The sequence below is a fragment of the Chenopodium album genome, chromosome 1 (assembly GCF_948465745.1).
Source record: "Chenopodium album chromosome 1, dcCheAlbu1.1, whole genome shotgun sequence".
NCBI lineage: Eukaryota > Viridiplantae > Streptophyta > Magnoliopsida > Caryophyllales > Amaranthaceae > Chenopodium > Chenopodium album.
The window spans coordinates 46,771,669-46,794,264 of record NC_137834.1 but is presented as its reverse complement, the minus strand read 5'-3'; the positions used below and the strand labels follow the sequence as shown (position 1 = coordinate 46,794,264).

Here is a 22,596-nt window from a genome sequence, read left to right as displayed (position 1 = left end):
TTCTTGAACTTGGTCTGGATTGAAAACTTTGTTTCTTTTTGCTTCTTTTGGTCTGTAAACACTTACAACAGGGTATTTTCTGTTGTTCCGATGTTCTAGAGGAACATCAGTTTGTTTATATGGATGTTGCATGCTTGCTTTCTGACTATTTGCATACTATTTCTGCCTATATGTGCTTTGTTCTATGCTTTGGACACAAACCATTATCATGGTGCTGTGTTTAGATATATATATTTGTGTGCATTAATTTTGATGAACGACAAAAGGGGGAAAAGAAGGCAAACTCAATTGTTGACAAGCTCTCCATCTATCTAAAACTAGAAGGTATACTTTTCATTCAGTTCCTTGTTATTTTTTATAAGTAGTGTTTTCTTTTTCTGATTGTCTTTCAATTTTACTCATGAGTTTGCGTAGGTTTGTCATTCATCAAAAAGGGGGAATATTGTTGATCTTAAGTTTTGATGATGACTCAAGGAACCTAAGCAAACCCATAAGGGCTTTAACCTTTTTCTATTAGCTTTGATGTGTTTGACAGGTTCTTATTAGCAACGAAGTTCTAGAGTCAGAATGGAGCATGGAACAAGTCTTAAGATTGAGCTATGGACGAGCATAGAAGACAATCAGAAACCTAGTTCCTTGAGTGAGGAACTGAAGCTCCAGAGTCGAAGCTTCACTGAGTTCCAAGAAGTCTATTGTATCTTTATTACTTATTTTAGGCTTCTTGTATATTTGTTAAGTACTTTGATTATTGATAGGATTTTAATTGGATTTAATTTCAGATTTTATTTTCCTTGTTTAAAAAAGATTCTATTTTATTTTCGGAAAATTATCTTTTAAAACTATTCTATTTTTCTAAAAGATTTTCTTGTTTAAATTCTATCCAAATATTTTGAAAAATCTGACTCGGTAAAATCTCCTTTGAAAACTCTTTTTAAACGGATCTTTTACTTGGTCAAGGAGGTTGAGAAAATTAAGGAAACAGTAAACTACTTCCTCAAGTATACTTCAGCTTGTTGCCCAAGCCTCTACGAACTGCATTTCCTAGTTTCATGGGAGTTGTGGTGAAGTGGGAGTCAAGGCAGACGTGGGAGTTTTTCAACTGATCTCCTCTAGTATAAATAGAATTAGTTTTCCATTTTGAAGAGCACACTTGAGCATTACAATTCTTAGCTTTTCCAAAAGAGTCAAAAATCCACTTAAGTCCTTGAGTGTCTTTGTACTTAGCATCTTAGAGTTTTAATTCGAGTTGAATTGGGGAAGAGTTTGGGTAAACTCTAGAGTGTGTAGATTGCTTTGAGTGAAGCAAGGAGAAAGAGAGAGATTTGAGAGCTCAACTGATTAAGGGATCAGTTGAGGGGGAACTTAAGTTCGTAGAAGAACTTGAGTTTAGAGTCTTAATTTGTAATAGGTTGTTTGCCCTATTATTATTAAGAATTGAGTTTAAAATCCCTTGTGGTCGTGGTTTTTCTTCTTGATTAGGGCTAAGAAGTTTTCCACGTAAAATCTCTCTTGCACTTTAAAGTTTTTGTTTAAGTTTCTTTTAGAATTCCGCAAAAATAAACCCAGTTCCTCCTTAATACAATTCACCCCCCCTCTTGTATTGTTCATTCGAGTCAACAGTTTGTCTATGAAAGGGGGCAAATGGTGATGACCAACTGAGATTGCTGCTGAAGTTGATCTTGCTTGCTTGGGGTACAAACGGTTGATAACCGGTTGAGGCAGGCAGGAAAATAGCAGAGTTTCCATTCACACATACAGACGGAAGGCATACTCTATCTCTCTAACTTTTTGACTTTATCTTTCTAGAATGTTTTGGAAACGTCTAAAACTAGGGGGGTAAAGTTAGTATTTATAGAGGGGTAAAATTGAGGGCAATTCCGTAATTTCCCCGGAACGTGAAATGTTAAAGTTTTCAAAGTAAAAAAAAAAAAGAATAAAAAAAAAAATTAAATAGAAATAAATAATATATTGCAAATTGGTTAATGACATGTGTCATAGATGCCACGTCGCGCGCTACGTCATATCTGTGAGGGGCAAATGTTTTGAGTAATTTTACCCATGTCGCGTGGACCAATCATATCTTGACACATGTAATACCATGGTTGGTCCGAATTGGACCAATCTCTATTCAACACGTGTCCTTCCTAGAACTCGAGAGAAAAAGGCGGCCTTTAATGGCCCAAATCCCGAGTAAGCCATAATTTGGCGCAGCCTAGAATAATTAGGTCAAAGTGACCTAATCAAGGGCACATTTTCCGATGACCCTATTGATAGGGAGATTTCCCCCATTTTTGGGGCATCTACAATTATTACAGCATACCTTACATTCTCTCACATCAGAAAAACACCTACTCTCTGAGTCCGAGAAGATCTCACTTTATTTTCCGCACTTTCTCCTACTCATATTTCAGTACTAACTTGACTTCGGAGGCGGAGCTCAGAGCACCCGGAGTCTCCGTTATTTTGACGGTACATGCGCGGTTGGATCAGTCCTCGAGCTGTAACTCTCTCGAGAGACCAAAAACATTCAAAACAGGAACCACATTAGCTATCCACTCTGGATACTTGGAAATTTAGATGAAACCTGTAACCAGTTGCTTTCTAATCTCTTCCTTGATTTTAAGAGCCACATCAGGTATCATACGGCATAGCTTTTTTTTATAGGCTTCATACTTGGAATGAGTGGTATTGTATGCTGAGTGATATCCCTGTCAATCCCTGGCGTATCTTGGTATGACCAAGAAAATAAATCAACAAATTCACTAAGCAAGTTAATTAGCTCTTTGCGTTCGTCTTGACTTGGTGTTAATCCAATTTTAACTTTTTGATAGTCGTATCATTTGAAATATTTATTGTTTCCGTTGATTTTATTATTTCTTTGTCATTTTTACCATTTGCAAAGCAATATTTATCAGGGTAAGGGGAATTACATGCATCGTAAGCAAAGGTACTCATTTCATTGAATTCATTGGTCATTACATCAAAGAGGGCAAGGTCAACTGCGACCTCGCAGGAATTATTTGGGATAGAGAAAGGAGACTTGACAAGAGGTTCAACACTAGGAGGAACTACATAACATGACTCAATAGCAGAAAGGTGGTCGGCCATAGATCTTATAGACTCATCAACACACTCAAACTCGGACTCGGACCTAGACGGTTCAAATTTATCAAACATAGGACCTTCACCAGTGGTCACTTCAAACTTTTCTCCAGTAGGCATAGTGATCTTCACCTTCTTGTGCCATCCCTTTAGAACACCATCAGCTGGGACAATTAACTCAGAGGGGTCAAAATATTTACTTGATATGACAACTTTAATGAGCTCATAATTGTCATTGTCGATAGGATTGGGTTTATTCTTTTGTTGCCCAAAAAGAAGATTAATATTCATATCATTAGAGCTTGGAAAAATTGGTTTCTTAGCTGTTGAGAACTCATCGCCTTTGTCGATTAAATTACAATCCATGAACATCTCAAAACCTAGCTCTCGCTTCCCATTGTGGACGAAAGGCTCGAGGAATTCATAGTATGGGAAATTTTCCCCCTCTTTGACGTACTGACCATCGAGAGTAAAGGTATAAGGATCCATGGCCATTTTTGTCTTCATGGTTCGAGCATTGTTGCGAGCTTTAATCTTCAAGAGATCTTGTTTCATATCTTCCTTTGTTGGTTTGAATCCCAAGCCAAAGGTGTCTTTCTAAGGTGCACCAGGGTGATCCCAGATTTTAGCCATCTTTTTCTAAATTCCAAGAGTCATTCCTGGGAAGTTCCCTTGCTTCTTCATGATTGCATTGATGTTGGTATTTGAATAGGGATAAGAATCGAGGTAACACTTCTCCTCTAGTTCAATCATAAGAACATCGTCTAGAGAAAACCCCCAAAGATCTTCATCTTCCTCATCATGTTTGACATAGACAATAGGAGTGTTAATAACTTGAATACACATGGGAAAGGCATCAATGGTGATTGAAATCCCTCCAATTATGGATTTGACATTTTAGTGAAGCGATGACGGGATCGCCTTTAGCTCATGAAGCCAAGGACAACCTAACAACAGATTAAAATAAGCCTTAATGTCCACCACCTGAAACTTAGTGCGACGTTCAATAGCTCCAGTAGTTATGTTTAACATGATAGTACCCACATCTTAACGGTAAGTATTATCTTAAGCACGAATCCCTTGAGTAAAGGGGATCAATTCTTCATTTTTTTTGCCCAACTTTTTTGCAGTGCGTAGTGGGCATACAATGATTGATGAGCAGTTAACAACTAGGCTCATGGAAACATTCATCTGCCTACACACCATAAAAAGATGTAAGGCCTTGTTATGTTAATCAAATTATTGGTACTTGGCTATTCAGTAGTGAGAAAGCTGACTAACCCTTGAGGAGTCATGTCACTATCAACTCCTATCTTCACCAGAGCGTTCATCACAACCTTTCGATGCTCGTGAGAGGTAGCAAAAAGCTTCTATACATTCATTTCCACCTTAGTCTTTTGTAGTTCCTTGATCAACTGTTGGTTGTGCTTGCAGTGGAGGTGGACTAGGTTGTTGCAACCTTCCATTCCTGGTGAGAACCTTGACCTCAAGGTCCCCCCAAACATCTTCTCTAGTACCAAGAGATGAAAGGGCTATATCTTTGAGATAGACATCTTCATCGTTAATATTCCGAATTCCATTCACTTTTTCATAGCTTGAAACAAAAACAACTTCTGGTAGAGGTTCATTCACATATTGAATGAGTAGTGACGCATCAAAGGAGACTTCATCTCCCGTGATAGCCAAAGCATTAGAAAGAGGACCTGTTTGAATATTAGGCTTCATGCCCCTTTGAGGGATAGGAAGCTGATTATCATCAATCAGGTCTTGCATCGCATCCTTTAACCTCCAACATTTGTTAATAGTATGACCCTTGCCTTGATGAAACTTGAAATAAGCATTGAGGTCATAGATAACAGTTTTGTTCTCTAGTCGAGGTTCTATAAAGGGTCCAATAGGCATGATCAATCCTTGACTGTGCAGACGATCGAAAGTAATGTTATAGCTCATTCCCAAAGGCGTGTAAACCCTCTTTTGCCTTTGTAATCTCTAAGTAGGAGCACTAAGAGCCAACACATCATTGAGGTTAACATTATTCGTAGTAGTGTTGGGCTTAGAAGACAAAGAAGAAGGACTGTCATTCTTCTTTTTTTTCCAAGTGTTGTTGTTATTGTTGCTACCAGCAGTCTTCATCAAATCATCTTCAATATTGATCCCAATATCGTACACAACTTCAAAGTTGTTCAAAGGAAAACGTCAAATGTTACTTGTACTTGTGACTCAGATTTGAAATAAAGAGGCAAACCATCTTCTTTTCTTTGGGAGGATCCACAAGGAGTGCAGCTGTTTCTCTCCACTTGCTCAGATAGGTAGTGAAGCCTTCATTCTCTTTCTGTTTGAGAATGGGGAGTTCACGTTCAGAAGTCTTATCCTGGATGTTACATTTGTAATGGCTCATGAAGGTTTAAGTAACATCCTCCCTAGTCGCAATATACATGGATTATAAAGAGTACAACCACCGTTGGCAGGCATGCTCTAAGGAAAGAGGAAACACAGTAGTGAAGAGTGCTACATCTAATCCCTTGAGAGCCATGGTTGCAGAAAAGGCCTTCAAGTGGAACATTGGGTTATCAGTAGGCTTGAACTTGGGAATGTCAGCAGTGGAAAACATCTTAGGAAGCCTGTCCCTTATGGATAAAGAGGTGGCAGGTTGCTCCACATAGGTGAATTCTTTAGAGATCTTACTTATTTTCTCTTTGATTTTTTCCATTGCAGTCATAGTGACATTGTTTTTCTCTATTCTGGTTACTTTGGTAGTGAGTGCTTGCATCATAGTAGATAAAGTCTCGATGGAGTTGTTAATATTCTCAATATCCTCCATAGAAGACATTGGTTAAAAGTAAACTGGAGATGAACTTTGTGGAGATGATTGTGGTGGTTTTCTTGAACGCCTCGTAGGCATAAGAGGTTGTTTTGGTAGTGACTCAAACTCTAACAATATACCCTTGCTTCTTGACCATGTGCTGTGACATTGAAACAAACACTCCTTTAACTGCTAGACTAAACCTTGACCCATCCGAAAAAGAAATGGCAATAAATTTTTTTGAAATTTTATTTTAGAAAAACAAAAGTATGTATGGGAGGATACCATCTAACTTACTCCTAAAAAAACGAAAAAACGACTCAAAACCATCATGAAGTACGGTTATAAACAAAATGGTGCACGACTCAAGGAAAAGTGTGTGAACTCGACATGACTTGTGACTGATTAAGTGAGGTTATGGACGCGAGTTATGACCATATAGCTAGACATGAAATCAAACCTGACATACGAACCACATAAATACGCACAAAAACCAAAAATAGACAGACATAACACTTTTTCTCGGCACCGTGTCACGGTGTTGACTGTAATGACACGGTACAGTGCACTGTCAGACGGTACAAAGCACCGTCTCACGGCAATACACACTGTGGTGCGGCAGAGCTGCCGTGACACTGTGCATAGTTTTAGGCCTGGTTTTGTGAAATTTCAGGGTTTTATTAAAATTTAAGTCCGTACTAATTACTTTTGAAATAAAATCCCTCGGTAATAGGTTAGAACAAAATGAACAAACACATGTGGGGTTAGCACTAAATTAAATAAACTACGTAGCACTTAGTCACGATGATAAACAAAAAAAAAGTTTGCAACCTAAGGTCAAGAACTATGTTCACTATGGTCAAGATTTTGGTGTCAAAGGGTACCATGGTTAAGTGTTTGGACGCATTAGCAAGGCACCTTCCCTTGAGGGTGTATGCCAATGGGTGGCTCTTTGAGTTCCTGATGAAATTGAACTCGACTTCATTGTTTGGTTGGATTTAATAACTCAAATAGGCGGTAATAAATAGTGGTAATGAGAATAAATTTGTAAGGAAAGTCGTGTGGTAATGCTAAGTTTTCTTATCTCATTTTCTTCTTAAATTTTCATTATCATGCGTTAGTCCATTTGGGGTGGTAAATAAAAATCTATGAAAAATCACAAGCTTGAGATGAGATTGCATTACCATGAACTTTTTGATGTTACTTTCTTGCCATATTACACTTAAATTCATTCATATTACCATCATTTATTATCACCTACCAAATGAGTTGTTAAAGTTATTATTGATTAAACATGATTATATTGTCCTATACATGGGCTCTACTTTAGAAGAATGCTGTCTTATGTTTGAGTACCATTTTCTCCAACAAGATTTAGATAAGAGGACAGGTGATGTGTCAATTAGCTAATGGTTATGCCATAGACTATCTTAAACCTTAGCACCAAATTCGAGCTGTAGATTGTCCCCCCAATTTGAAATTCATGGCTCCACCAATGTCATTGTTAATGCTAATTGTAGACACCTAAAAATGTCTCCCCAAAACGAAACCCGATGATGAACAATCTTTGACCGCCATTATTGGTCGGGTTGTGTATTTAATCTTAAAGTGCTTAAATCCATATTCAATCCCAATACATTTCATAAACCAACCCAATTCCTAGTCTATTTCCCCAAACCATAACTTATTATTCTCTTTCCCTGCCTTTAAACAAAAAATTAATCCATTTTTTATCCCTTAATTATTCATTTCGTGTCCTTCAATAAAAATGTTTTGACCACATTAATTTGGTACATAATCTCGGTGCGATGATTGAATAATAGGATGGGGCTTGAAAATATCTTTCCAGCGATATATTTAAGCCCAAATCCGAGTTATAACGAATAAATTATGGCCAAAATATTAAATTTAGCCTATCCCGAACCTAAGTCCACCTTACCTATTACCCAATGATCATGCGGAGGGTCCAAAGGCTTTATCCCATTTCTAAACCAATTAGGATTAATTGGAAACTTCTGTAAGTTTCTAAAAGATATTAATTATCCCTTTTGAAAAGATAAGATTAAAGAGTTTTAAATTTAATAAAACTCCTGTTTTTGAAAGTTCTAATTATATTCCAATTGAAGGACGCTCAAACATAGTAAGATATGATTTTTGTGCATCATAGTGGGATAGCCCTTGAAAGTATCTTTTTAATGATATATTATTTTACGGGATACCTCCTGTTGAGCTATCACCGGGCTCCCGGATTCACTCTTGAGGCACACAGTTATCACTCGAGGAGCTCCCAGAGGGGCTCACCAGCTCGACATTAATCAGCTCGCAGGTTAAGCTAGTGGGACTCCACCTAAAGGAGACTATATGCCTATAAATATGGGATAAAGTACAACTGAAAAGAAGTTAGACACGCAGTATATTACATTATCTATTTCTCTATGTACACTTTCTCTCTAAAAACACATTTTAACCTAGGCATCGGAGGGTGGGTACCTCGAGCTACCCCCGAGGACAGCTCACGTGTGTTACCTTGCGCAGTTCATCAACTAGACCCAGTTCCCCAGCAGAACCCTTGGATCAACACCTGAAACAATTAGCGCTAGAAGGAGTGGTAGGATCATTTAGAACAAGGGACTAGTTGACAAATCGCCATGGTCGGAGAAGAAGTTGTACAAACACCAGTCTCAAAGGCTATTGACACCAATCAAATACCACTTAACAACAACTTCAGTAACTTTCGATCCTAAAAGATCGACTGAAAAACTCAAATCCGGTATCTCTTAGAAAACCAATTCTACTAGGTTGACGTCAGTTGCGATCAAAGCGGCAGCGAAACTAGTAGATCCGGTATGATTTAGTTCTTCTTTTAAGTTCGGAATTCCAATGATAGGCACAAACAATGAACCCATCATCTCAACACAAATGACCCAAAAACTACAGCTCGTCAACATGCCAGCCATCCTACAAAACCTTTCTAAGTGCAGTAAAGAGCAGTTGTTAGCCATCATAGCAGTTCTTACTTATTTTGGTAAAGGGACGGGCTCTCCACAAGTAGCTACCACTACGGAGTCAGCCGCAAAGAAGGCAAGACCAATAACTTTCACCCCATAGCAGAAAGAGCTGGTCCAACTAAGGAAGAAGGTAATGGAACTAGAAGCTCAAAATCTGAATCGAGAATGGCGTGTGCAGGAGGAAGCCTAGGATAAAGGCAGCCCGAAGACTCGAGTCTTTTGCAGTAGGTCACTGACCTTAGAGCAAGGAAAAAGTCTGGATAGGAAGAAGCGAGCGCAAATTTAGGTGATTCCAGATGATTTCCCATTGAGATTCTGGAAGAGCTTGATGAGTATCATTTATGGCACTTATTTGGTTCTCTTTAGGGTGGATTTCATGCTATTTTATAGTTCTTTTCTTTATCTTTTACTAAGTTTTATTCCTTATTTCTTTAGTTTTCATTTTCTTAGTTGAATTTCTATTATTATGCATTTCTTGGTTTATTTTGTTTTTTTCTCTTTTATTTGCTTGTTTTCTTTCATTTTAGGTTAAGTTTGTTATCCAAAGATTCTCGAGACCCCTTTCCAAGTTTGGAAATGATTAGGATGCCTAATGTTCTCCATTTGAAGCTCAAGCATGGAGAAGTATAAGTTTTTTTAGACCTTAGGCCGTGTATTTAAGCCGTGGGGGCACGAATTCTTGTGTTGAACCAACAATTATGAAGTTTTGGGTCTGCCTTGTACCTTGTTTATCAAGAGCATCGATTAGAGCGCACGAGGAATATCGATGGTAAAGGGGGCTGCCTTACTCCCAGGCGCGGGCGCGCGCGACCATTGCGTAGGCGCGCCTCTCTAACTCTATGTTTCGTACCTAGTTTTGCGCGACCGCGCTCTCCCTTGTTTTTGGCCGCGCATGTACGGGTCTATTTTAGACGATCTAACTAATTTCTCTTTGTTAGTTTTACTACATTTAGATTTTTCCTCTATTCATAAAAAGGAGAGTTCTTTTACAATTAGAATAGAATTAAGTTAGATTTTGTAAAAAGAAAAACAATAGTTTGTAGAGAAAAGTTCTTGATTGATGATTGAAGATTGATGATTCTAAGTATTTTCTCCATTGATTTGAAGTAAGTTTGTAAGGATTTCTTTACTTTAATCCAATCTTTAGCTTTAGCTTTTTATTAGAAGCAAGTTTGTCAGGATTGATTTTAGCTTGATTAATATGATGATGATGAATTTGTTGTTTAGCTTAGTTTTGATATTGATTTTTATGAATTCTGAGTAGTTTTCTTGCTAGGGGAATGGTGAAGCATATATGATTAATGTATTTATGCTAATTGGGGGAAATTGATGGAGTTAATGTTGTGATTAAATTGGTTGATTGATTATGTGCATATGTGTGTTTAATTTAGGAGTGATCAACCTTGTTACTCGCACTAGATTGCATTTTATGTTCACATTGATACATACAATTGATTTGTGGCTTACAATTGTCGATTGAGTTGGTTTGTGAACTTCCTAGCCAGAGTCTCTCGTAGTTGGCGCTAGTTTGACCTCTAGGAGATTAGCCTATAATACTCTCTTGATTTCTTAATTGATTTTCCCTCGCAACACTCCACTTAGTCAATACCAATCCCAATTAGTTGTAGGCATTGCAAGTATATGTGGATCCTAAACCCTAGTGTTTGATATATTTGATTTTATTTCGATTAGTTGATTGATTTAGAATATACACACCTTACTTCACTACTTCGAAATAACTTAGCCTAAGCATTAGCATTCACTTCCCATTCCTAGTGGTTCGACCCTCGACTTACTCCTATACTAGTAAATAGGGTGTGTTGAGTGATTACAAATTTAGTTTGGCCTAGATAGGGAATATTAGTCCAACAACCTAGTCTCAACCCTTGACTAAAATGGAGAATGGCATAGTTGTTTGCTATTGTTGTTAAGTCTATTTCACTAAAATTTTTCTCTTTAGGCTACATTTGTAGCCGTGCTACTAATAATTTCTTTTGAGTTTGTGTGTACAAGTTAACATGGGAGAATTCCTGGGGGTTACGTTGAAGGAGTTGGGTACTTCGGGTGCATACAAGTATGAGAACAGGATTGCTCTATTATTGATACCGGATAGTGATTTTGAAATCAAGCCGGCAATGATAACTTTGATTTAAAGGCGGCAATATAGTGGTGCAACAAATTAAAGTCCCCTAAACCATATTAAGGAGTTCGAGAAATATTGCAACACGATTAAGGTGAGTGGTGTAGCGCATGAATTCATACGGCTCAAACTATTCCCTTTCTCTTTAATCGGAAGAGCTCAAGAGTGGCTAGATAAGGAAGTGAGGCCTAATTCATTGAGAACTTGGTATGAAGTCACTAAGGAATTTCTTTCCTGTTTCTTCCCTCGAAAGAAAACGACCGAGATTAGAGCTTTGATTCAAAATTTCAAGCAAAGGACTGGTGAAAGCCTCTATGAAGCATTGGATATGTACAAGGATCATCAAAGAGAGTGTCCTCACCATGGAATCCCCACTTACCAAATCATTCAAATCTTTAATGGTGGTTTGAATCCTCAAGGAAGGTCAAGTCTTGATGCCGGAGCCGGAGGCCCAATCATGAACAAGACGGTGGAAGAGGTTGTAGATGTGATAGATGATGTAATGAAGATCTACATGGATTTTAAAGAAGTTGAGAGAGTCGACAAGCAAAAATAACTCAATTAATCAACTCTACGCCATCAACAATTTGTCCACACTACTTTCGAACTTTGGGAAAGAGGTTGTTTCTATCAAGGCTAATCATGAGAATGTTTCTTCACAAGCTCAAACTCTCTTCTCCCAATTTCCAGGGAAAGGTACACCTTCTTACTTTAACCCTCTTTTTGCTTCTTGTTGCATGATTAGAGAATGATTGGTATGTGATTTATGTTGAAAAAGTGAACATGATGCTTCTATTTGCCCAAATGCTTTTTGTGATGGATACGATGACTATGATGGGAATAGGAATTATAATCACCAAAGAAACTTTCATAACTATAATAAAGGGAATAGTTATAAGAACCAAGGAAACCAAGGTTTCATTGGTAACTATAACAACCATGGTTATAATGATCAAACACTAGTAGAAAATAAGTAATGGCAAGCGGTTCAAACCCCCTAATGGGAAGCGGTTCTGAACTGCATGCCTTTAGGGGGCTTGCCAATTAGTCTTTAAAATGGCAAGCGGTTCAGAACCGCTTGCCAATTGTAGTGAAAGGGCAGCGGTTTTGGCGCCAAACCGCTGCCCATTTGGGGTATTAAAAATTAAAATTTTTTTTTTTTTTTTTTTTTGGTTTTTTTCACTTAAATTGATACATAATCAAAATATATATATAAACATTAATATTTTTATTAATTAATTGTTGTAATATTACAATTTCTGATTTTAAACAGCAAAAAAAAAAATTAACAAAAAAAAATTACAATTTCTTATTTTCAACAATAAATTAACCACCCCACACCACCAGCCGCCAGCCACAACACCACTACCCACCACCCTACACCACCAGCCACCACCACCAGCACCACGACCCCCACCAACACCAGAAAAGCGGCCAGCACCACAACCCACCATCACCCGTCCACCCACAACAACCCCCACCAACACGAGAACACTTGCCAACACCACCATCCACCACGACCCCCACCAACACCAGAAAAGCGGCCAGCACCACAACCCACCATCACCCGTCCACCCACAACAACCCCCACCAACACGAGAACACCTGCCAACACCACCGTCCACCGTCCACCACGACCCCCACCAACAACAAATCGACCTAAACAAACCAATTCAACCACCCATCACAATAAAATTAAAAAAAAAAAGATAAAAAAGGAAATACCTTGAATACCAACAAAAAAATCGAAATTGGCTTTAAATTTGGGTTTAATGGGTCAAATTCGACCATAAAAACTCTAGATCTAGAGTTTTTATTGACGAATTTGACCATAAAAACCCACACGCACCACCACCGGACTACCACCGTTTAACCCACACGAATGGTTTGAAAATCCATGCTCGAATTGGGTCGAAAATCCATGCTCAAATTGGGCCGAGAACCCACCGGACTACCACCGGATTTCACTGAGAAAGGAAAGAAAGAGATGAGAGAGAAAGAGAAGGAGATGGAGAAAGGAGAGATGAGAAGATGGCGTGACAATGGAGGTGTGAGAGGAGAGAGAAGTGAGGCTCAGTTCGCGATTAGGGTTTGGAGTCAATGAGAGGAGAGAGAGCGAACTGAGAAGTGAGGGATTAGGGTTTGGAGTGAATGAGAGGAGAGAGAGCGAACTGAGAAGTGAGGGTTGTAATCCCGGTTTTTCTTTTTTTAAATGTCAAGCGGTTCGGCCTTGAACCGCTTGCCAATTTAACTAATGGTAAGCGGTTCAAGGCCAAACCGCTGGCCATTAGTTAAAAGGCAAGCGGTTTGCGCCAAAACCGCTTGCGATTTCACTTCCCTCTTTTTTTTTTTATTAATTAAATGGGAAGCGGATTTTGTAAACCGCTTGCCTATTATGGCTTCCCATCACATTTATTCTACTAGTGAAAGTCACGAAAAGTATATGGGAATCATAACCAAGGTTAAGGTAACTATAATAAAAAATTCGGCCAAAATCATGGTATGAGTACTTGGAGTAACCAAAATGGGGGAACTTTTCAAAACAATGCTCAAAAAGGTCCCTCACCCGAATTTACTCCAAACACCCAAGGGCAAGGTGATAATTCCTACGATCAACTATCTCATTCTATGAGTAGGCAAGAGAATGTCATGGTAGATCAAGTGAAGAAATTGAACGATTACATATCGTCTAGTAGAAAAATGTTTTACGACTTGTTAAATCATGGAAATATGCTTGAGACCCAAGTCATTAAACTAGCCAACACCTCAAAAGAGCATGACGCCCTTTCTTCTTTACCTTCACAAGGAATTGATCCTAATTAACCGGTTTTTCCTATCACCACTAGGAGTGGTAAGGTCCTTGAGAGTGAAGTGTCTAAGAAGAGTGATGAGAAAGAGAGTCTAATTGAGAATGAGAGAAATAAGAGCCCTTTGGTTGAGGAGCTTGCTAAGGAACAAGTTGAGAAGATGAAAGAGAAAGAAAAAGAAGTTTACAAACCCAAACTTCCTTACCCCCAAAAGTTCAATAGGCACAAGTTGGATGAACAATTTGGAAAATTTATCGAGATGCTTAAGAAAATTCATCTTTCTATTCCTTTCACTGAAGTCTTGGAACAAATGCCTAACTATTCTAAGTTTCTTAAGGAAAATTTTGAGCGGTAAGAGAGATTGCAATATGGTGGAACCGGTGAGTTTGGGAGAGTGTTGTAGTGCCTTTATCCATAATGACTTGCCCCCAAAGATGAAAGATCCCATAAATTTCTTCATCCCTTGCAATATTAAAGGAAAATTGTTCCAAAATGCCCGTTGTGATCTTGGTGTTAGTGTTAGCATCAAGCCTTATTCCATCTTCAAGAGACTTAAGATAGGTGAGCTCCTTCTAACAAACATGACCCTTCAATTGGCCAACCGTTCTATTAAGTTCCCCAAGGGTAGAGTTGAGGATGTACTCCTCAATATAGGAGATTATACTATCCCCGTTGATTTCATTGTGTTAGAGATTGAGGAAGATGATCATATTCCTATCATTTTAGGGAGACCCTTTTTAGCAATTTCGGGAGCTTTGATATATGATAAGGGAGGTCGTATTACTTTGAGAGTTGGTAACAATGAGGAAAGTTTTAAGCCAAAACCGATGCATGAGTCTTTGTCCCTAATGAAAGGAACAATATGTGTTAATTGCCCTTGCTCCATTAATAATATGTGTGTGATTAATTTTTCAACTAACAATGTTCATGAGATTTTTGATGATGTGCTTGTGAGTTTTGATTGCATGAAAGTTAGTGAAGAGAAAAATAAATTTTCAAAGGCTATGGACAAAGAGGTAATTGACATTCCGCATTTGTTTGAGCTTTGTCCTTAAGAGGAGGTGGGTGATTCCATGGATGTAGATGGGGTTAAACCGTTAACAAAAATAAACAAGGCCAAGAAGAAAGCAAGAGCTTCAAGGAAGAAGAGAATGAGATTGAAGTTGAAAAATGAAAAGGTTGTTTTTGAAATACAAGTAAGTGAAATCTTGTCAAGCAACAATGAGAGGTTGCTCAAAAATGATGGAGAAGTTGTTCTATGCGCTACCTTGGACAAGGTGGTATTCTTTAACCGTCCATGATTTGTACACTAGTAGAAAAATAGCAAAGGGCACCGGTTCAAACCCGGCTTAAGGCACCGGTTTGAACCCGTGCCTATGTGGGGGGTGTCAATTACCCCCCTTTTTGGCACTGGTTCAAAACCGGTGCCTTAAACAATTCCGCGAAATATTATTTTTTAGTGGAAGCTCTTCTAGGCACCGGTTGACCGGCGCCTTTTTCGTTTTTTTTTTCTTGCAATAATAATATAAATAATATACAAACAAACATCAAAAATACGAACCAAACAAAAATAAATGGTAAAATACGGAGTCTTGATCGAAATTGTTATTTTCAACATCACATTATATTCAAGTAAATTGTTATTGTACAATACAAAAAAAAAATTAAAAATTATAATGAAATTCAACTCAGAAATTTAAATTGTAAAACAATAAAAAAAAAAATATAACATTAAAACAATATTCCAAAAAAAAAGTCTTGAATCCTTGTTGCATGAATTAACACCTGCATCAATTAAAACCCAGAAATTATTTAAAACTCATGCATGAATTAACACCTAGAAAACTCATGCATGAAAGAGAAAGAGAAAATCAACCAAGAAAACCGCACAAACAATTAATTATAATGACAAAATCAATTAACCCAAAATCAAACCCAGCAAACCCAGAAAATCAATTAACCCCAAAACTTTCAAAAATCTATTAAACCCAGAAATTTCGGAAAATCAATTAAGTGCAAATTTACAACAATCAAGCCCAAAAAATTAAGGCATTGAAATATAATTACACCAATCAATTTCGAACAATATTACGACAATCAAACCCAAAAAAATTGACGCATATAACATAAATAATTAAACCCAGAAACCCTTACCCCGAATAATTAAACCCAGAAACATGCACTAACCTCAAATTTGACCTGAAAATAAGTGGACTTGGTGGCGTCGGTGGTGGTGGGAAGAAGATAGAAGAGAGGTCGGAGATCGAGACAGAAGAGGATAGAGAGGGGAGAGAGGACAAAGAAGAGAGGTCGGAGAGAGAAGGAGGGGAGGAGAGGAACACCGGCGCCGATCGAGATCAGAGGAGAGAGAAGGAGAAGCGCCGAGGAGAGAGAAGGAGGAGAGAGAAGGAGGTAGATTAGCTTATATTAGGGTATATATTAAGGAAAGGCCATTTTTTTTGGGAGCACCGGTTCAGTGGAACTGGTTCAAACCGGTGGCCTTTTTATTTTTGGCACCGGTTTGAGCTGAACCGGTGTCATTGTTCTTGGTCTAAATCCCTACCCAATTGTAGGCCGGTTTTTGGCGCCGGTTTTTGGCACCGGTTTGGACTGAACCGGTGCCAATTGGGGGTTGCCTTTTTGTATTTTTCTACTAGTGGGAGGAAAGGTCGAGCTTAGGACCATAAGCAAGCGCTTCCTAGGACGTAACCTAGAGATTTCTAACTTTTTCTTTTGATTTCCATTTTTCTTAATTTTCTTTCTTTTAGTTTCTTTTCTTTAACTTGTTTTTCTTTTGGATTTATAAAATGAACTCATGGAAATGGATTGATTCAAACGAGCACATGCAATGGAAAGGAGTTTTGCGGTTTTTGATGTAAATAAGTTTGATTTTATCGAATTTAGAAGCAAAAGGGTATGAAATGTTAGTGAGGTAAGATAGGGAAATTGTACTAAAATTTGAAGAAAGTTTGAACTTGGTGAGTTCATTCTGGTGCTATCATTATTTTAGAGATGTTGAATCCACAATCAACATGTTTAGAAACTGCCATATTTCGTTGGGTTCAATAGCCCCGGGATGATATTGAACGAAAATCCCACAGATGAACGCACCAAAGAAACAAGAAGATTGGTGCTTTGTCTGGTGCGGGCGCTCCAGGGGAAGGCGCGGCCGTGCGCGACACGGGCATGGGCGCGCTGTTTGGTCGCGCGGGCGCGCACCCCTGCAACACCCGTGCTTTATCTTCTTCTTTCCCCTTTCTTTTCCTTATTTCTCCTTCTTCCCTATCACACTCGAACGCAACCTGTGCCCGCTCACACAACCGCATAAACCCTTACCCCCTCTCATCAAATTTCATCACATAATCAACCAAATTTTCACCAAAAATCATCATATCTTCTTACATTTTCTACAAAGAATACACTACTTCCATCCATTTTAATCTCCAATCTCTCTCATCTATTGTTGAAGCAAATTAGGGCTTTTTCGTTATTGAGGGAATTGGTGGCCAAAACTTGTTCAATCTCGCGGGATTTTTTTAGTTGCTCGACTGCTGCCTCTTTTCCTTCTGGTGCTATCATTATTTTAGAGATGTTGAACCCACAATCAACATGTTTAGAAACTGCCATATTTCGTTGGGTTCAATAGCCCCGGGATGATATTGAACGAAAATCCCACAGATGAACGCACCAAAGAAGCAAGAAGATTGGTGCTTTGCCTGGCGCGGGCGCTCTAGGGGAAGGCGCAGCCGCGCGCGACACGGGCATGGGCGCGCAATTTGCCCGCGCGGGCGCGCACCCCTGCAACACCCGTGCTTTATCTTCTTCTTTCCCCTTTCTTTTCCTTATTTCTCCTTCTTTCCTATCCACTCGAATGCAACATGTACCCGCTCACACAACCGCACAAACCCTTACCCCCTCTCATCAAATTTCATCACATAATCAACCAAATTTTCACCAAAAATCATCAATTCTTCTTACATTTTCTTCATTTTCTACAAAGAATACACTACTTCCATCCATTTTAATCTCCAATCTCTCTCATCCATTGTTGAAGCAAATTGGGGCTTTTTCGTTATTGAGGGAATTGGTGGCCAAAACTTGTTCAATCTTGCTCCTTGTATGGTGTAATCATCTTATTTTACTCTTAATTGCTTTATTATATCATATAGTTGCAGATATTAGATTGTTCATGGTCGTGAATGGTAGTAGTACGATTTTTGGTGATTTTGATGATTGATATTGAATTTTAGATGATTATTTATGTTGTTTGTTGATTATTATTGCCTTACATTGTGTTGTTTGATGTTTTTATAGCTAATTTCAGCATGTTTGTTGAGAATTGGTGAAGTCGGATTTTTGGTAGTTTGGTAGTATGATATTGGTTTATTGAGCATTGGTTATTGGTTTCATTATGATTGGTGATTGATTGGGAATCAATTGTTGATTTGAATTGGTGGTTATTGTATAAATTTGAGATTTTTTTATTTTGGCAGTAACTACTCCTATTGTGATCGGATTTTTGAGCTAATATATTCAGGAGATCACCATGTCTAAACACACAAAATACCTTCTTAAGAAACAAAAGACCAACGTAACCATTGAAGAGCCCACTCCTACCCCCTTCTACCTCACAACCTCGCCAACCTACCTCTATTCCTAAATTACGAATCACCGACCCAATACAAAAAGCAAGGTTCACAAAACTAAAAAATAATCATTTCCTTAAACCTTCCCGACATTACTTCCAACCGGATATGATCAAGTTGGGAATTGATGAAGATCTAAGAGAATTGCTCAACAACCTCCGTATGGGATCATTCGTGAGCCGTAGCTTCTGTACTTGTGTTCAACCTACTTTGGAGTTTTTGGCTACAGTGGATCTTGTTGTAGTTGAGGGAGGATACTACTGAGTTCGATTTCAACTCTTCAACATCCATTTTGATCAATCTCTTGAAGAGTTCAATGCGGCTCTTGACTTCAATCCGAATTCGGATATTTGTGATCCCGAGCTCTTTTTCAACAATGAGTATGATCAAAAATCATGGTGGGATGTCATTTCAGGGTCTGGTTACTTTGTGACCCGGTATGCTAAGATTAGTAAGGTGTTCCAACCATGTCTCTGAGCTCTGCATCGGCTTTTGAGGTATTCGGTATTCCTGAAGCAAGAGCTGGGCAAAATGAGTTTGTTGGAGCTTAGGATCCTTAGAGTGGCTACTCGTGAGGAGTACCGAGGTCGCTTACATTTGGGGTACACATTTGTGAAGTATTTCCAAGGTTTGCAAGATAGGGAATCCGGCGAGATTCCATGTGGTAGCATGGTCACAAGGCTAGTGACCATCCTTGAGCTTGGTCACTATTTGCCGTCTTGTACTCCGGTGGGAGATGTTGATTCTCTCTACCTCGACATCAAGCAATTAAAGATAATTCAGTTTTTGGCAAAGAACGATGATGACGAGGTGTTTGATTGGCTTAGGGATAACACACATTGGTGCTATCTCCCTAACCCCTCCTTGACTTCTCTCCACCGCGAAAATGTGGTGAATATTTGGCATGTCCCCTTGAGTCACCGCCCTCCCTACTATGATGATGATGAAGAGATGGGTGAAGAAGAATAAGAAGAAAAGCCGCTGCAACAACATCATCAACATTAAATTCCACAACAACAACAACAACAACAGTACAACAACAACAAAAACATCATCAAGAACAACAACACAAATATGCTAGCTCCGAATTAAATGCCCTTAGTGGTAAAATGAAGGGTATGCAAATCCGTTTGGAGGGCATGTACAATCAAGATTTTGAGGCCCTCTACACTCAAATGAGGGGAATTTCAGAGATGCAACAAGGTATGTTTCTCCAACAATAACAATTATATGATGCGGGTGTTAACCAGGGAGACATAACTCCCCTGGTTAACTACCCTTACTTTCCACCCCAACATGGTCCTACAACCATATTGTCAAGGACCCCCGGGGTCCAACACTGAGACTCGCTCATTCCCAAATGAGCACGGTAACTATGATTACCGAGTTCCCGGTAGGAGCGACTATAGGGGTGATCCTAACTACCCTTATGTACAGCTTGAGCACCCACTACCGCTTGCGTTGCCCGAGCAATTTACTCCCCTTGCCCTTTTGCAGCAAGATAACTTTAGGCGGAACTATGGTTGGCCACTCGGTTACATCGGGGGATGGGATCCTTATGGTCCCCCATCCGGGTTTTCCTATGATGGGGATGGCCAAGATGGCTCCAGGCCGAGTGGTAGTGGTAGCTAGTTCCCTCATTTTTGTGTTGTTTGCCTCCATCCCTTATCTTATGTCTGATTTCTTTGTATTGATGGGATGTTGAGATGTATTTATTATTAGCTTGGGGGAACTTTACTTTTCTTAGGGGTTTGTCTCGGTGGCCAATTTGTTGTTGAAGCTTACCTTTTTTTTTTCCTTTTGCCTCTTTGTATGATGGTCTCTATCTTGATCTCTCTTTGATGGTGTTTGCTTTTCATGCCTATTTCTCTCATTCTTGATATTGTTGTTGTGATAATTTTTCCTTGATGATGATGCATGTTGTTGCTCCCACAAAACCAAAACCCTTGAATCCAAATCCCATTGAATCCAAATTTTGTAGCTTAGTGTTAATTACGAGATTAATAAGTAGTTTCCTTTAGAATATTTGGTTTGTAGTATATTTCTTATTAGTTTACTTCTCCTCCTTTCTTGATAGTTTAGTTTAGCTTATTTTTGCTTATTAGTTTCTTTCCTTTTCACTTTCCTTTATTTTATTCTGTTTTGAATTTACTAACCGTTTTCTTTGTCTATAGTTCTATTTTCTATTTTTGTTCTCACATGGCTTTCATGGTGATGCTTTGTTTCTTGGAGCTTCATGAGGTGGTTGGTTCTTTACCTTACTATTTTAGCATTAATTGGAAGCCCGGTGAGATCCTTCTTATTTTCTATCTTTTATTCCTTTTATTTTCTTTGATGCATAGTTTAGGATTAGTTTTAGGAGAAGTTGAATGGTTCGAGGATGGATGCTTGTAACACCTAGAGTGTTTGGGATCATTGGCAATGTTGTCAATTGGTCACTTGTTTGTTGATTGGAAATTATGTGTTACGCTTGCTTCTTTGTTCCTTTCTTTCCTTTCCTAATCTTCCTTTATCTATAGTTTTCCTTTTCTCTTTTCTTTTCTTTTATTTTTCTTTCTTCTTGATTTTTGTTTATGTCATGTTTTGAGCCTTTATTTTTCACTTTTTGTCTTTCTTTTGAATTGGACTACATAAAATCGAGTTTTTCTTTTGAAATAACATCTTCCTAAGTGGTAATGGTATGTACGGTTTGAGAGTATCCTTGGCTGACTCCAGGATAGGTGTATGATAAGGTAGCATGTCAAAGAACTAGGGGATCATGAAACCGGATTTTACTTGTTTGTGGCATGTTTCTAGTTGCTTCCTATAGTCGATTTCACACCTATAGTGAGTTTTTGCTACATCCATGTAAGGTTCATCATTTTTCAAGCCTTCAACATTTATTTGCATGAGCGGCATGGATCCTTGACTATTACGGACCTGATCTTGAATATTGACTCATAATTCTCAAACAGAAGACTGAACCATCTAGGTAAGACAAAGGAATCTTTTTGGGGTGGTAATTTTTCTTTTCTAGGAAATCTTCTTTATTTCTAGTTATTGGTTTCACATTTGCCTACGTGCTAACCATTTGAGCCTTTTCCCTTCTTTTCAGGCCATATCTTTAGAACTTTGATCCTTTTGTTTATTTTTGTTCCATTTTTGGTTTTTGTGAAGCAAATGATCATGTTTTTGGAGATTGTGGTAAATGAGTTTGGATATTGATTCTTTTTTAAAGCAAGCTTATGTTGTGTATATCTTGTGAATAATGGCAAGTGAATAAATGAAAAAGCCGTCCAAATTCAAAAAAGGCAAGGACATTCAAATGCAAAGTTGAAAAAGTTGTCCATAGTTAAAAGGCAAGGACAATTTCTTTGAAAATATGAAAACTAAAAAAAAAGTAAAAAACAAGTAAAAATTAGAAAATTGAAAAATATTTTGATGTGAATTATTCCCCCTTTCTAAGCATTGAGGACAATGCTTTATTTAAGCTTGGGGGAGAAGCGTTTACGCTTTTTGTATATATGATTGTGGTTATTGCTTTGAATAAGCTTGGGGGTGTTAGTTTGTTTTTGTTTGTTGACTACTTGATTGTGATTCTAAGAAAGGCGCCTTCTTTGCTTCACTATTAAGGATAGCACCAAATTTTTAAATTTTAGCCTACCCTCACCCTTTTTTACTTACGTTACAACCATTAGGAAAGACCTTTCGTTATAGAGGTTGAGTCACATATCGAGGGACGACATTATGAGTTAAAGCTAAAATAGAGGGGATGCAAAGTCAAGACATCAAGTAGCCAAAAAGTATTATTTTCCTGCTCCTTCAAGAGCTATTGAAATGCTCATTAGAGGGAGATTTGAGACTATAGGGAGAACGTGGTAAGATCGAATGGGATGAAGGTGGATTGTGATAACTAGTTCTCTACGCTTAGCATATTCTATATTTCAATCAACCTCGGATATCTTGGAACATGCATACTCCTATTTTCTGAAGAAAAATATTTATTCATTTGAAGTGTAGTTATTTTGTAAAGTCCAATTAGTATAGGTTTTAATTTTTCTTTTCTTTCTTTTTCTTTTACTTTTTGTGGTTTGCCTCATGTATGTTGGTG

General features: G+C 38.3%; 1 non-coding gene across 1 annotated transcript; it reads right to left on the bottom strand.

Annotated features, from left to right (window-relative positions):
• Positions 1 to 11,315: 11,315 nt before the first annotated feature.
• Positions 11,316 to 11,422, bottom strand: LOC145564806 (small nucleolar RNA R71). Its single transcript, XR_014094908.1, has one exon. It is a non-coding gene; the product is annotated as a small nucleolar RNA R71 (small nucleolar RNA).
• Between the last annotated feature and the right edge of the window lie 11,174 nt (positions 11,423 to 22,596).